This window comes from Carcharodon carcharias, chromosome 15, assembly GCF_017639515.1.
Source record: "Carcharodon carcharias isolate sCarCar2 chromosome 15, sCarCar2.pri, whole genome shotgun sequence".
Classification (NCBI taxonomy): Eukaryota; Metazoa; Chordata; class Chondrichthyes; order Lamniformes; family Lamnidae; genus Carcharodon; species Carcharodon carcharias.
Window position 1 is genome coordinate 76,193,029 of NC_054481.1, and position 14,058 is coordinate 76,207,086.

The window sequence follows — 14,058 nt, forward strand, 5'->3', positions numbered from 1 at the left end:
AGAACCAGGGGACACGATTTCAAAATAAGGGGGAAGCCACTGAGGGCTGAGATGAAGAGATTTTATTTTACTCAGAGGGTTGTGGATCTTTGTAATTCTCTACCCCAGAAGGTTGTGGAAGCTCAGTCATTTAGTATGTTTAAAGTAGAGATTGACAAATTCCTAAATGCCAATGATGTAAAGGGATATGGGGACAGTGTGGGAAAAGTGGATGATCAGCCATGATGGTATTGAATGGCGAAGCAGATTTGATGGGCTGAATGGCCTACTCCCACTCCTATGTTCCAAAAGGTATAATTAATTGACAGAATTAGGTAGGGGAGGGGATAGTGTAGTGGTTATGTCGTTGGACTAGTAATCCAGACCCAGGGTAATGCTCTGGATTTAAATCCCACCACAGCAGATGGTAGAATTTGAATTCAATAAAAATCTGGAATTAAATTCTAATGACCATGACCAATGTCCAGACCCACACAATTTGGCTGACTCTTAAATGCCCTCCGAAATGGCCTAGCAAGACACTCAGTTGTATCAAAACGGGTACAAATTCTCAAAAAAGGAACGAAACTGGATGGACCAACTGGCATCGACCTAGGCACCAGAAACGACAATGGTCCTGCAAAGTCCTCCTTACTAACATCTGGGGGCTAGTGCCAAAATTGGAAGAGCTGTCTCACAGACTAGTAAAGTCTAGGCGTACAGCTGTCTCCCAGACTAGCCTGATGGTGTCATATCTTACAGATATGTCCCAGACACCACCATCCTGTCCCACTGGCAGGACAAACCCAGCAGAAATGGTGGCACAGTGGTATACAGGGGGTTGCCCTGAGAGTCCTCAACATTGACTGTAGACCTCATGAGGTCTCATGGTATCAGACCAAACAGGGGCAAGGAAACACCCTGCTGATTACCATGTACCTCAGCTGATGAATCCGTGCTCCTCCATGTTGAATACCACCTGGAATAAGCATGGAGAGTGGCAAGGGTGCAGAATTTACTCTCCATCACCAAGAGTGGCTCAGTAGCACCACTACTGGCCGAGTCCTAGAGGGCATAGCTGTTAGACTGGGTCTGCGGCAGATGGGTGAGGGAACCAATAAGAGGAAAAAACATACTTGACCTCGTCTGCACCAACCTGCCTGCCGCTGATGCGTCTGTCCTTGACCTTATTGATAGGAGTGACCACCGCACAGTCGTTGTGGAGACGAAGGCCCGCCTTCACATAGAGGATACCCTCCATAGTGTTGTGTGACACTACCTCCGTGCTAAATGGGATAGATTTCGAACAGATCAGCAGCAGAATTGTACTCAAACACAATCTGTAACTTCATGGCCTGGCATATCCCCCACTCTACTATTACCATCAAGCCAGGGGATCAACCCTGGTTCAATGAAGAGTGCAGGAGGGCATGCCAGAAACAGCACCAGGCATACCTAAAAATGAGGTGTCAACCTGGTGAAGTTATAACATAGGACTTGGGTGCCAAACAGCATAAGCAGCAAATGATAGGCAGATCTTAGCTCTGCAGTCCTGTCACATCCAGTTGTGAATGATGGTGGACAACTGAACAACTCACTGGAGGAGCATACCACAAATATCTCCATCCTCAATGATGTGGGAGGCCAGTGTATCAGTGCAAAAGATAAGGCTGAAGCATTTGCTACAATCTTCAGCCAGAAGTGCTGAGTGGATGATCCATCTTGGCCTCCTCCAGACTTCCCCAGAATAACAGATGCCAGTCTTCAGCTAATTCGATTCAATCCATGTGATATCAAGAAATGGCTGAAGGCACTGGATACTGCAAAGGCTATGGGCCCTGACAATATTCCGGCAATAGGACTGAAGACTTGTGCTCCAGAACTTTCCACACCCATGCTGTTCCAGTACAGCTACAACACTGGCAAGTGCCCGGCTATGTGGAAAATTGCCCAGATATGTCCTGTACACAAAGCAGGACAAATCCCACCAGGACGATTACTGTCCCATTAGTCTAGTCTCGATCATCAGTAAAGTGACGGAAGGGGGTATCACCAGTGCTTTAAACAGCATTTGCTTAGCAATAACCTGCTCACTCAATTTGGGTTCCACCAGGGCCACTCAGCTCCTGACCTCATTACAGCCTTGGTTCAAACATGGAAAAAAGAGCTGAATTCCCGAGGTGAGGTGAGAGTGACTGCCCTTGAGAGCAAGGCCAAATTTGAACGAGTGTGGCATCAAGGAACCCTAGCAAAACTGGAGTCAGTGGGAATCAGGGGGAAAACTCTCTGCTGGTTGGAGTCATACCTAGCACAAAGGAAAATGGTTGTGTTGTTGGAGGTCAGTCATCTCAGCTCCAGGACATCACTGCAGGAATTCCTCAGGGTAGTGTCCGAGGCCCAACTATCTTCAGCTGCTTCATCAATGAACTTCCTTCCATCATAAGGTCAGAAGTGGGGATTGTGCAATCATCAATGAACAACGTTCAGCACCATTTGTGACTCCTCAGATACTGAAGCAGTCCATGTCCAAATTCAGCAAGACCTGGACGATATCCAGGCTTGGGCTGACAAGTGGCGAGTAACATTCAGGCAATGACCATCTGCAACAAGAGAGAATCTAACCATCACCTCTTGACGTTCAGTTGCTTTACCATCACTGATTCCCCAATATCAACATCCTGTGGGGGTTTATCATTGACCAGAAACTGAACTGGACTAGCCATATAAATACTGTGGCTACAAGAGCAGGTCAGAGGCTAGGAATCGTGCGACAAGTAACTCACCACCTGACTCCCCAAAGCCTGTCCACCATCTACAAGGCACAAGTCAAGAATGTGATGGAATACTCCCCAGCTGCCTGGATGAATGCAGCTCCCACAACACTTAAGAAGCTTGACACCATCCAGTACAAAACAGCCCACTTGATTGGCACCGCATCCACATTCCACATATATATTACTTTTCACATTCAGGATAGGAATTCCAAAGGTGCATGCTACACATCAATTTGCTGCTGCAGCTTGTAGCTACTCCTAGCAGATCTGCTGTCATGGTATGTTACACTCGTTTGTCTTGCGCCACACTCAGATATCTATTGTAGCTCATCTGCAACTGCTCTGTAACATTTGTCATCCAGCTACGCCAAGGATGGCCCATCTTCCTGCTGCCCTTCACTTTTCCCTCTAGGAGAGATCTCTGTAGCTGTAGCTTTTCAGCTCTGATCAAATGGCTGAAATACAGGCACTTCCTTAGAATTCTTTTTGTTCTTGCAATTTCTTCATTTCTCTTATGGTCTGTTTATGGAATTTTTAGCGTATGTCTTAGCCTCCACATTTCAAAGGTCTGTATTTTCTTCCACAGATCTCCATTTGTTCCTTTATTCTTCCATGGGATATGGGCATCACTGGCAAGGTCAGCATTTGCTGCCCATCCTTAATCGCTTTTGAAATGAGTGGTTTGGCAGGGACACTTCAGAGGCAGGTAAGAGTCAATCACATTGCTATGTGGCTGGAGTCATGTAGGCCAGACCAGATAAGGGTGGCAAATTTCCTTCCCTAAATGGTATAACTATAGCGGGTGCAGGAGCAGAAGGACATGGGTGTACAGGTGAATAAGTCATGGAAGGTAGCAGGACAGGTCGAAAGCACGGTTAATAAAGCTTCATGTACCAGATGGATTTTTACAACAATCGATGATAGTATCATGGTCACAATGACTGAGGCCAGCTTTATAATTTCAGATTTATTTATTCAATTCAAATTCCACCAGCTGCCATGGTGGGATTTGAACCCATGACCCCAGGGTCTCAGTGACACTGCCACTATGCCACCACCTCCCCATGTCCAGGTCAAATTACCAAACTAAAAATCTAAATGAGCAAATAGAATAAAAATCCAAGCAACTGCACAAGGTTGTGGTTCTGCTGCACAGTGAATATATTTTTCTCATATGATTGAGAGAGATTCTTGAATACATTGAGCATTTTTAAAACCTCGGAATTGATCTCTTTCTCAAAAGGCCAGCATTGGAGTCCAATACTGGATCAGCTACAAAACAAAAATTGCTAGAAAAGCTCAGCATCTGAGGAGAGAAAGACAGAGTTAATGTTTCGTAGAGTCCGTATGACTCTTCTTCAGAACTCAGAACTGGATCAGCTATGCCAGTTCAGCCTTCTACAAACCACAGTGAGTATTTGACAGCAAAGACTCCGTAAGTCACCTTAAGCCTTGGTGTACAGAACAGTTGTCATCACCAAACTCCTGTATTGCCACGAGACCTGGACTGTGACACTTAACAGTGTTAGAGAAATTCCAAAAGCAATGCTTCGGCCGCACCCTCTGCATTCAACAGATGGACAGGAATCTGTGTCTGGATGGCTGAAAATTAATCCTTTCATTTGTGGAAACAGTATCTGCCTATTTACTCTGTCCAGACCCCTGGTGATTTTCAATATCTGTATCAAATCTGGGGCTCGATTTCTGCTCCCATCAGTGGTGGGCAAGTGGGGAAAATATCGTAGGAGTGCAAAAGTCAGGTTTCCCACCCTCCAATAACTCAGTCCTCCCCTATAATCCTTGATTGGCATGAAATAAGATTGTGACTGTCTGCTCCAAACTTCAATGGCGTCCTGCATTTCCCACTGCGCCATGTTGGGAAAAGCATTCGAGAACATTTGAATGTCATGAACGCTCATTATGAAGGCAGCTCACTGGAATCACACCCCCACACTGGATCAAAAGACCAAGCTGGCGTCCAATGGACCAGCATCATTCACAATCGGACATAAGGGACATGCACCTGGTGAACTGCACTTCATTCTTGGCTTTGAAGTATGTTCAGCCACCTTACATTGCACATCACTCCCAGCTCCTCACACTCCGTGTCGGGCTGCACAGGCAACAGAACAACAATTTCAGTGGTTTCAGAGCCCAGGCTCTAGGTATCAGACCAGCAGTAAGGTGGGGGTGGGGGTGGATGTGAAATGAGCTGGAAGACAGAAGCTCGTCTGGCAGAGGGGGTGGGGGAGTGTGTGTGAGGGTGGGGGGGCAGTGGTGGAGACAGGAGGGATGGAAGGGAAACGGCTCGAGGACAAAGTCCTGACTTTGGTTTGGGGGGGGGGGTGGGTGGTGGTGGTAGTGGTGGTGTGGGGGGGAATGTGGAACGTCCTCTGGGCCAGAATGGGAATTGAGTCTAAGGCTGAAGATCAAAAGCAAGTCAAGCCAAACAGGGCAGAGAGCCGAATAAAGAAGTGCTTCAGTTTACATCGGTGAGTTTCCAAATACTGACCATGTCCCAGTCCAGGGAGAGGGATGGCATGTCAGTCCACTGTCAGTCATGCCCAGGAACATGCAGAGGGCCTGATCACCACCACATGCACGTCAGTCAGGGAGGGTGCGACTTCGGGGATAATACTTTGTTTTCTCTTCATTCATGGGATGTGGGCTCGTTGGCTGGGCCAGCATTTATTGCCCATGTCTAATTGCCCTTGAGAAGGTGGTGGTGAGCTGCCTTCTTGAACTGCTGCAGTCCGTGTGGTGTAGGTACACCCACAGTGATGTTAGGGAGGGAGTTCCAGGATTTTGACCCAGCGACAGTGAAGGAATGGTGTGACATTTCCAAGTCAGGATGGTAAGTGACTTGGAGGGGAACTTCCAGGTACAGGTGTTCCCACCTATCTGCTGCCCTTGTCCTTCTACTGGTAGTGATTGTGGGGCTGCACTCTTTCTGCTTTTGGGGGCCATCTCTCACCTGGAGCAGTCCTTTCTTGTTGGACTGGAAACATACTGAAGAAAATTTACCTGAACACACTCTAGGGCCAGAATTTTACGCTATCACCATTACCACTTGACGTCCAAGGAGGCCTTGGTGAGTTCCTGCAGTGCATCTTGTAAGACACTGCTGTTACTGTGCATCAGTGGTGGAGGGAGAGAATGTTTATGGATAGAGTGCCAATCAACCGGGTTTGCTTTGTCCTGGATGATGTCAAGCTTCTTGAGTGTTGTGGGAACTGCACTCATCCAGGCAAGTGGGAGTATTCTATCACACTCCTTACTTGTGCCTTGTAGATGGTGGACAGGTTTTGGGGAGTCAGGAGGTGAGTTACTCGTCACATGATTTCTAGCCTCTGACCTGCTCTTGTAGCCACAGTATTTATATGGCTAGTTAAGTTTCCATTCAATGATAACCCCCAGGATATTGATAGTTGGGGATTCAGTGATGGCAATGCTATTCAACGTCAAGGGGTAATGGTGATGGCGTAAAATTCTGGCCCTAGAGTGCGTTCGGGTAAATTTTCTTCAGCAGTGCGTTTCCAGTCCAACAAGAAAGGACTGCTCCAGGTGAGAGATGGCCCCCAAAAGCAGAAAGAGTGCAGCCCCCAAGTTTAGTGACATCTTGCTGAGTCACCTTCTGGAAGGTGTCGAGAACCGCCGTATCCTTCTTTACCCTGGGGATGGCTGGCGGAAGTCTAACCACCCAGCTTGGGAGGTGTCTGTGGCAGTGAGTGCCACCTCAGCCCACAGGAGAACAGTGATACAGTGCTGCAAGCAGATGAATGAACTCATCTGCACAGCCAGGGTAAGTCAACCTTCTCATCCCTCTCAGCTCACATTCTCATAAGCCACTCACATATTTGCATGACAGTCCATAGAGATCTCACACACTGCCTGCACAAGAGATATCACCACTCACTCTCCCACACACACCCTGACGTTTCCACCTGGGTTCACATCCTGTGCAGTTTGCGTCTTCATCCCGTACATGGCTCCACTCAGCACCCAAACAAGGCAGGCATCCTGATCATCTGTTTTGGCATGCTTCCTGTTTACACGCTCTCCATCTGTCTCCATGCAGGCCAAGCTTGCCCACAATAGGAGGGAGAGGTCCCAGGCCAGTGGCAGGACGCCAGAGATCACAGCCCTCACCCAATATTAGGAGTGTGGGAGAATAAAATACATCTACAGGATAACAAAGGGTTAAGTGGTTAAACCATAGTGGAATACTACAACGAAGTCTCCTTGCACCAGTAGCAGACAAACCTGCGCTGTCAACTATTGTGAAGGAAGAAAAACAAGTATAACCAAACTACCAAGAGTCCTTGAAACAAAGTTAGGATGTCTGTTATCAGCACATGAGACAGGGCCTAGTCATGCTATCTGTTGTCTGTCCAGATGACTAGTCGCCAGATGGGCTACTCAAGGTTTTGTGTAACTACTCAAGGTTTTTGTGTAATTATAAACTAAGACAGAACAATTGTATGTATGCCAAAGATAAAATTTCAATGTTATTAATTACGCAAGCTTTTACTATAACTATGTGTGTACTCTGATGCTTCCTCAGAGTGCCGGCTAGCTTCGTTGTATGCTGCTGGGCTCTCCGTGATATCACGATTCAATAAAGGCTTCTGAGACAAACCTCCTGTGTCTGAGTGTTCACTCTGTTTTCCGCAACAAATTGGCGATGAGGATGGGATCCGAATGAAGTCCAGCAGCCTCTTAAGTTGGAGATGTGGTTAAAATTTTGGGCGGTCGGATCTCTAAAAAAGAACCCTCGCGGAGAAAGGGAGGAACAACTCTCCTAAGTTAGGGAGAGTACGAACTGCATCCTAGCTGAGAGGGTGATTGCAGTGAATTAGCGTCCCAGCTGAAAGGGGGACTGCGAGTAAAAGGGTAGCTACCGACCAAAGAGATTTAAGTGACCCAAAGAATTGGAGGACTTGTTAAGGAACTCTTAAACACTGTTGAGTGCATAGGGTAGGAAACGTGCCACGCTGTTAATTGTGTTTTCTTTTCAGAAAAATGGGAGGTCGCAACAGCAGAGCGGGCTCTGCCACTCGTCCCGTTTCTCAAAGTACTAAGAACAAACTGAAACCGGCGAAACCGGAGCTTAAATCAGGAAATTTGAAGATGGGTAAGAAAACGAAAAAAAAAGTAGTAGTAGTATACCCAGGGGTTCGAGTCCCCTGGAGGTGAAAAGTAAATAATTTCTGTGTTTTATTTTGTGTATATTATTAAGTAAAATGGGAAATATGACATCAAAGAAACCCCAAGTTCCCCTTTTGAAGGGAACCCCAAATGCATATATGTATGTCCATTATGGTCCTGAAATTGTCCAATATGTTTCTGATTGGGTTAAATGGACTCAAAGTAAAGGAGAGAGCTTCCCACCAGCTGGAACTTTTAATCGGGACAGATTTGAGCGCTTATAATATGTTTTAAGGGAAGTAGATAGTCCGCTACTGAATTTTCTGTAACTTAAAAAAAATGAATTGATCTAAGTTACAAGAGCTGTTTGTGCTGAAGAGAGAGAGAGAGAAATGGTACCCCTAGGGGGTTAAAGAGCAGTCGACAAGCAGCAGCAGAGAAAATGTGAGCTTTCGTCAGTTTGAAGGTCCCTACAGGTAGAGCCTTCAAGATCCCTTTATTTCCCTCCACTGCTACTCGAAGCTTCGTTTAGATTTAAATTCAATATTACAGGAGTATCAATACATACCTTTATATATGTGTTTGCTTGTGTGCAATGAAGCATTTGTAAGTGAGCTTTAATGTGTTTTATTCCCTGAATTGTCTTTTGTGTGTAGTTGAGCACTTTAGAGTCGAAAGCCCCATATTAGAATAAAGGAAAAGTTTATTCAAACATTCCAAAGTTTTGAGTATAAGGTCTGAGTTGAGATTTCTGGCAAAAATTGTAATGTGAAGGTAATGCAAAGATAAAACAGGGCTTGCCTTTGTTTGAGATGAACCAACCCTTGTACGACCCCCTTGTAGACTAGTAGGGAATAACCCTCATCATCAGCTTCCAAGCTGATTGGGATTAATACATATGAGTTAGCATTCTAAAATTCTGAGAAAAAGAAATTACTTGAAATTCAGAAGGATTCTAGGAAAACGAAAAGACATAAACACAAGGTCTAGGTGGTTCCAATGGATAAAAATAGGTTTCTTATGAAGAGATTAATTAAATATTAAAGGAAATCTGCTTTCCAAAAGCATTGGAATTTGAATTGGGGACAATCTTGAGATGTAAAGTGCAGTGTAATTTAACAGGTTACTTTTGAATCACTAGGATGCTATCTAAGGTAAAGAATGTGTCGATAAACATATGGAAATTATAAAACAAAAACAGAATTACCTGGAAAAACTCAGCAGGTCTGGCAGCATCGGCGGAGAAGAAAAGAGTTGACATTTCGAGTCCTCATGACCCTTCGACCGAACTATGGAAATTATAACTTGGATACAAATCATTACACATGAAAAAGAGGTTGTTTTAATTTTGATAGTGTAAATTACAGTTCTTAAAAATTTGAGGTTTGGTTCTTGATAAAGTTCTCAAAAGGGAATTTTCATTTTAAAAGGTCTGACAACAATTGGCACTAATTCAAATGCTGCAAGCTTTTGTGTTTGCAAGTCTGTTCCCAAAATATGAAGCTAAGCTCAAGACCTTGACAAAGTTTGGCAGAAATCTAATTTTTGGTCGAGTTAATGAATCTGGGATAATTCTAAAAGAAAAGGGTCAGACACAATTTAGTGGGTTACTTTTAAGACAATAAAATCTTTGAGAAGAAGAAAAGGAAGCAAAACATGTCAATACCTGATTGCTGTTTTTAAAACTGTTATGAGAATATTTTAAAGTCTCTCCAGGCAACCTGAACAAGATAAGATGGTAGCTGTTGCAAGTGTAATATGGTATGAGGCAGGGAGGAGAATGAGTTAGGGAAAGAGGACATATGTACAAACTGTTTTAAGGGAAATAAATTTGATAATCTGGCCATCAGCTGAGGCATTGAAACTGCACAGGAGGAGATAAGCAAAGATCTAGAGACAGGGATCCCCATTGAAATGGAAAGTTAATATGGCCTAAAGAGTAAGGAAACATTTTAAACAATCAAGACAATAGAGAAACTGAACTCAAGAAAACCTTAGGATGATCATGGCAGGAAAGAAAACTTAGTTATAAAACTATGAGGAATCTGTAGTTCAGGAATTGAAATGTAAGGAGAAATAATACTTAACAACAATTTACCACAAGATGGATACAGGTAAAGGGAAAGCTGGAAAAAGGCTAAATAGATATATTACTGACTATATTAATGTGCCTGTGAGCTACAAAAAGTTAAGCGGTTCCCAGAGAGAACCATAACTGGAAGTAAAGATACTGAGACATTAAAAGATAGGATAAGAAGGTGCACTGGAGAGTTGTGTTGGCAGTTTAAGGAATTGAGGCCTGACATGAGACAGCAGCAGGAAGGAGTGGGGGTGCCTACCCAAGTGGATTCAGTACAGGGAATTCATTTCACAGGGAGAGTCATTAAAGAAATGTATAAGTTTACGGAGGTTAAAAAAAACATCAATCAAGAGATAGGGAACAGCCCAATATTCTAATACACTGTGGGCTACCCCAAGCAGGACCAACAGATTCACCCCATTTGAAATGATAACAGGTAAGGGCCATGCAATTACCTGAAGGCATTATAGTAGGAGGTGCAGGGCCACAGAAAGGAAAAATACAGAACAATGTAAGGGAATTAAGTAGGCATTACATGAGTTGAGAGAGGAAGTTAAAGACTGACAGATGATTAAGGATATGGAAACAGGCAAATCCAAAGAGCAACAATGATAACCAGGTAATTATGACAGGTGGCACATGTGCACTTGTAGATATGAGAATGGGAAGTAAATGGAGGCATTACACACAGTTAAAGATATATGACTATTGACCAAGCGGTAACCCAGAGAATGGGAGCCGATGTTAATGTCTCCACAGATCTATGATCCTGGTCGTGGGCCTATCAGTACTGGCAACAAGGTCGGGGATCATCACTGCTCACCCCATTATGCAGGAGGAACTTTGGTACAGCATGGACAGTGCCAAATGCGACACGCTACGGGGAATGATAAATGTAACAGGAGACCAAGTGCTTTCAAATTGTAGTAAGGGTTTGTTTCAGATCGAGCATGGGAGGTCCACCACTACCCAGCCACCTCCCACCTCTACTTTCACAGTCTGAGTAGAGATAATTGAAGCCCCTCAAACCACACCGACTGATCCATCTTGTCCAACTATGCATCCAGGACCGACGAATGGTTTGGTACTGGTTAATCAGAAGTTTTGTATGATAATGTACACCAAGAACTGGTACCCGTAGTCTTGAATGTATCCGGTGTCGTCCTGCCTCAACGGTGCTCAACCCATACCCAAGCACTCTATACAGCTCTGACCGGTCAATTGATGACTGAAGCAGTTCAGTTCAGTGGCGAGATGCGATCAGGCTTCGGAACATGACACAAGAATCATGACTTGACCGGTTGCCAGCTCAGGGGTTTAACACATGTATGTAGAATGAATGTTGAATACATAGTGAATAGTAATATGCTAATAGGCATTGTATTAGTAATACCTGTCATACCTATGTCAATGACATAACCCAGGCAAGACGCCCACAGTGACTGCTGGTATGGGACCCCAGCCATGGGGCCCGTTTGTACACCTACTAATGGACTTTATACAAATGACTAAATGAATGGGATATAATTATGTTTTAGTTCTAGCATGTTTGTTCTCACGATGGGTGGAGGCCTATCCCACCCGACTAAATGATGCGCTTGTTGTTGTAAAACTGTTGTTCATTTTACCGCTGAAGTGATAAAGGAACTGTTGAAGGCCTTAGAATGCAACCATCACCTTTCCTGCCCATACCACCCCCAGTCAAAAAGACAAAATGGTATTCTGAGAAACAAACTAGCTAAATTATGTGAAGAAACCAGTTTGGAAGGGCCTGAAGCTCTACCCTTGGTGCTCATGACTATGCACTCTCACCCTATCTCAAGAGCTTGCATATACAAGTAGTAGAAGCTCAGAAAAAGCCAACCATTGAAGACTGCCATCAATACCAGCCCAGGGACCTAGTCCTAGTAAAAACCTTCAGGAGAAAGAACTGTTTGGAACCTCGATGGGAAGGGCCTTTCCAAGTCCTGCTCACCACCCATATGGCTGTAAAGGTTGAAGGACGCCCTTGTGGATCCACACATCGCATGTCAAATGGACGCTGACCTCGGACGGAAGTGCTTGTGCAAGGACTTTGTCTGAGCCATCAGAATGCTGACTCTGATTTGGATCCTGTCCTGTGTGGTCCTTGCTGGGGCATGGAATACCAATTCTGCAGTTCAACGAATGCAGGCCGTAGCCTCGCAAGTTAATCGGACTAAATGTTGGATTTGTACTCATTTTCCTCTATGCAAGACAGCGGCTGAATTGCATGAGAGGGTGGAAAGGACCCTAGCTTGTGCTGCTAACAACGCGAACTGCCTTGAAGGTTAAAGGGAAGGAAGACTGGGCACACTCCACTCATTGTAAAAAAAAAAGACATTGTCCGGCAACGATATAGCAGCCGTTATCAGGTAAACTAATTTGCATTATGTATCGGATACTGCCTTTTGCTATATTCTGTCTTTTTGCTATATTTTCTGGGATGTATCCAAAGGATTCTCAACCCAACACCTTTCTGTCTTTATGTCGGCCTATGCTCGACAAGTAGGACAGGGCGCCTGTTGGATATATGCCCAGATTCCCCAACATGGAGGTGAGTCAAGTACCTATCAGGCAAAATGCATGGCTGAGGAAGAAATAAAGGATCTCACAAACTTCCATATCCAGTCAGATGATGCAGAACCCAATATGTTTAGAGGATGGTTCCGTCGCTCTCCACCTGCTAAGGGGTGGAACTAAACAAATCATGGGATAAGAATCAGGCCCCCTCCGGAACCAATAAACGCCACCTGCTGGTGTTCGAACCTTGCAACCGGTACTTATAACCTGGGAAACAGTAGTTGTCAAAACACCATATTTAATAGCCCTGGTAGTTATGATCCTCAAAATCCTCTAAATGGTACATACTGGATTTGTGGAGAAAAAGCATATCCCTGGCTGCCTGGGATGCCGCAATTATCTTCCTTTTTTAATCAAGATAATGGAAGTTTGGGCAAGGGCGCTACCACTCCCACCTGGAGTGGCTGCTGCTACCTAGTATATTTGAATCCCTATCTTCGCTATATAAGTAAATTAGATATTCACCCGCATCTGCATCGCCGTGACATCTCGGAATCTGAATGATTCTGGATGACTGCTATCTCTTCTTATGGATAAAAACAAAAAAACTGCGGATGCTGGAAATCCAAAACAAAAACAGAATTACCTGGAAAAACTCAGCAGGTCTGGCAGCATCGGCGGAGAGGTAAAGATTTGACGTTTCGAGTCCTCATGACCCTTCAACAGAACTAGGTGAATCCAAGGAAGGGGTGAAATATAAGCTGGTTTAAGTTGTGGGGTTTGGGGGAGAGAAGTGGAGGGGGGTGGTGTGGTTGTAGGGACAAACAAGCAGTGATAGAAGCAGATCATCTTCTTATGGAGCTGCTCGTAATTCCCGAAAGATTATCAACCTGGCAGCTGCACTTGAAAAATTTGCTAATTCAACAGCTGATGCTTTGATTGAGACACAGAAACAGATTTCAGCTACCACTACTGAAATGATAGTCCTACACCTGACCGCCTTACAAAATAGAATGGCCCTTGATTTCCTCCTATCTGAAAAAGGTGGCACTTGTGCCATGATAGGTTCAGAGTGCTGCACTTATGTGCCTGATGTTTCTGAGAACATTACTAACCTGGGACAGCATGTTATGGATAAAGTGCAAGAAATAAAGAAAGTTGAGTAATTTTTATAACAAGGATTCCTGGTGGGCTCCAGTAATGGGGTGGTTCTCCAGTTGGGGGAAGTTGGCTGGTGCATATTTTAATTGGGTTGGTCATAGCATGTGTTGTAGGGAATTGTGCATGTGTTGCTCTGCGAATTTGCTGTTATTAACAGTGTCTCTACTGGATTAGGAGGAGCTCCAGTTGTCCCTCAAATGATGCGCACTGGCCCCAGTGAAGCCCACTGGTGGGGAGAAAAGGTGTACCTTGCCAGACATTGGCCTTTTCCTTATGGTTATGAATCCCCTTATGATAATGAAGATACTATTCCTCATTGGTATTAATCTAGAAGATTAACAAGGAGGGATTGTGGGAGAATAAAATATATCTACA

General features: G+C 44.5%; 1 protein-coding gene across 2 annotated transcripts in view; it reads right to left on the bottom strand.

Moving 5' to 3' along the window:
- Nucleotides 1-14,058, bottom strand: part of flr (fleer) — a 270,425-nt gene that overhangs the window by 104,601 nt on the left and 151,766 nt on the right. The window lies entirely within an intron of this gene.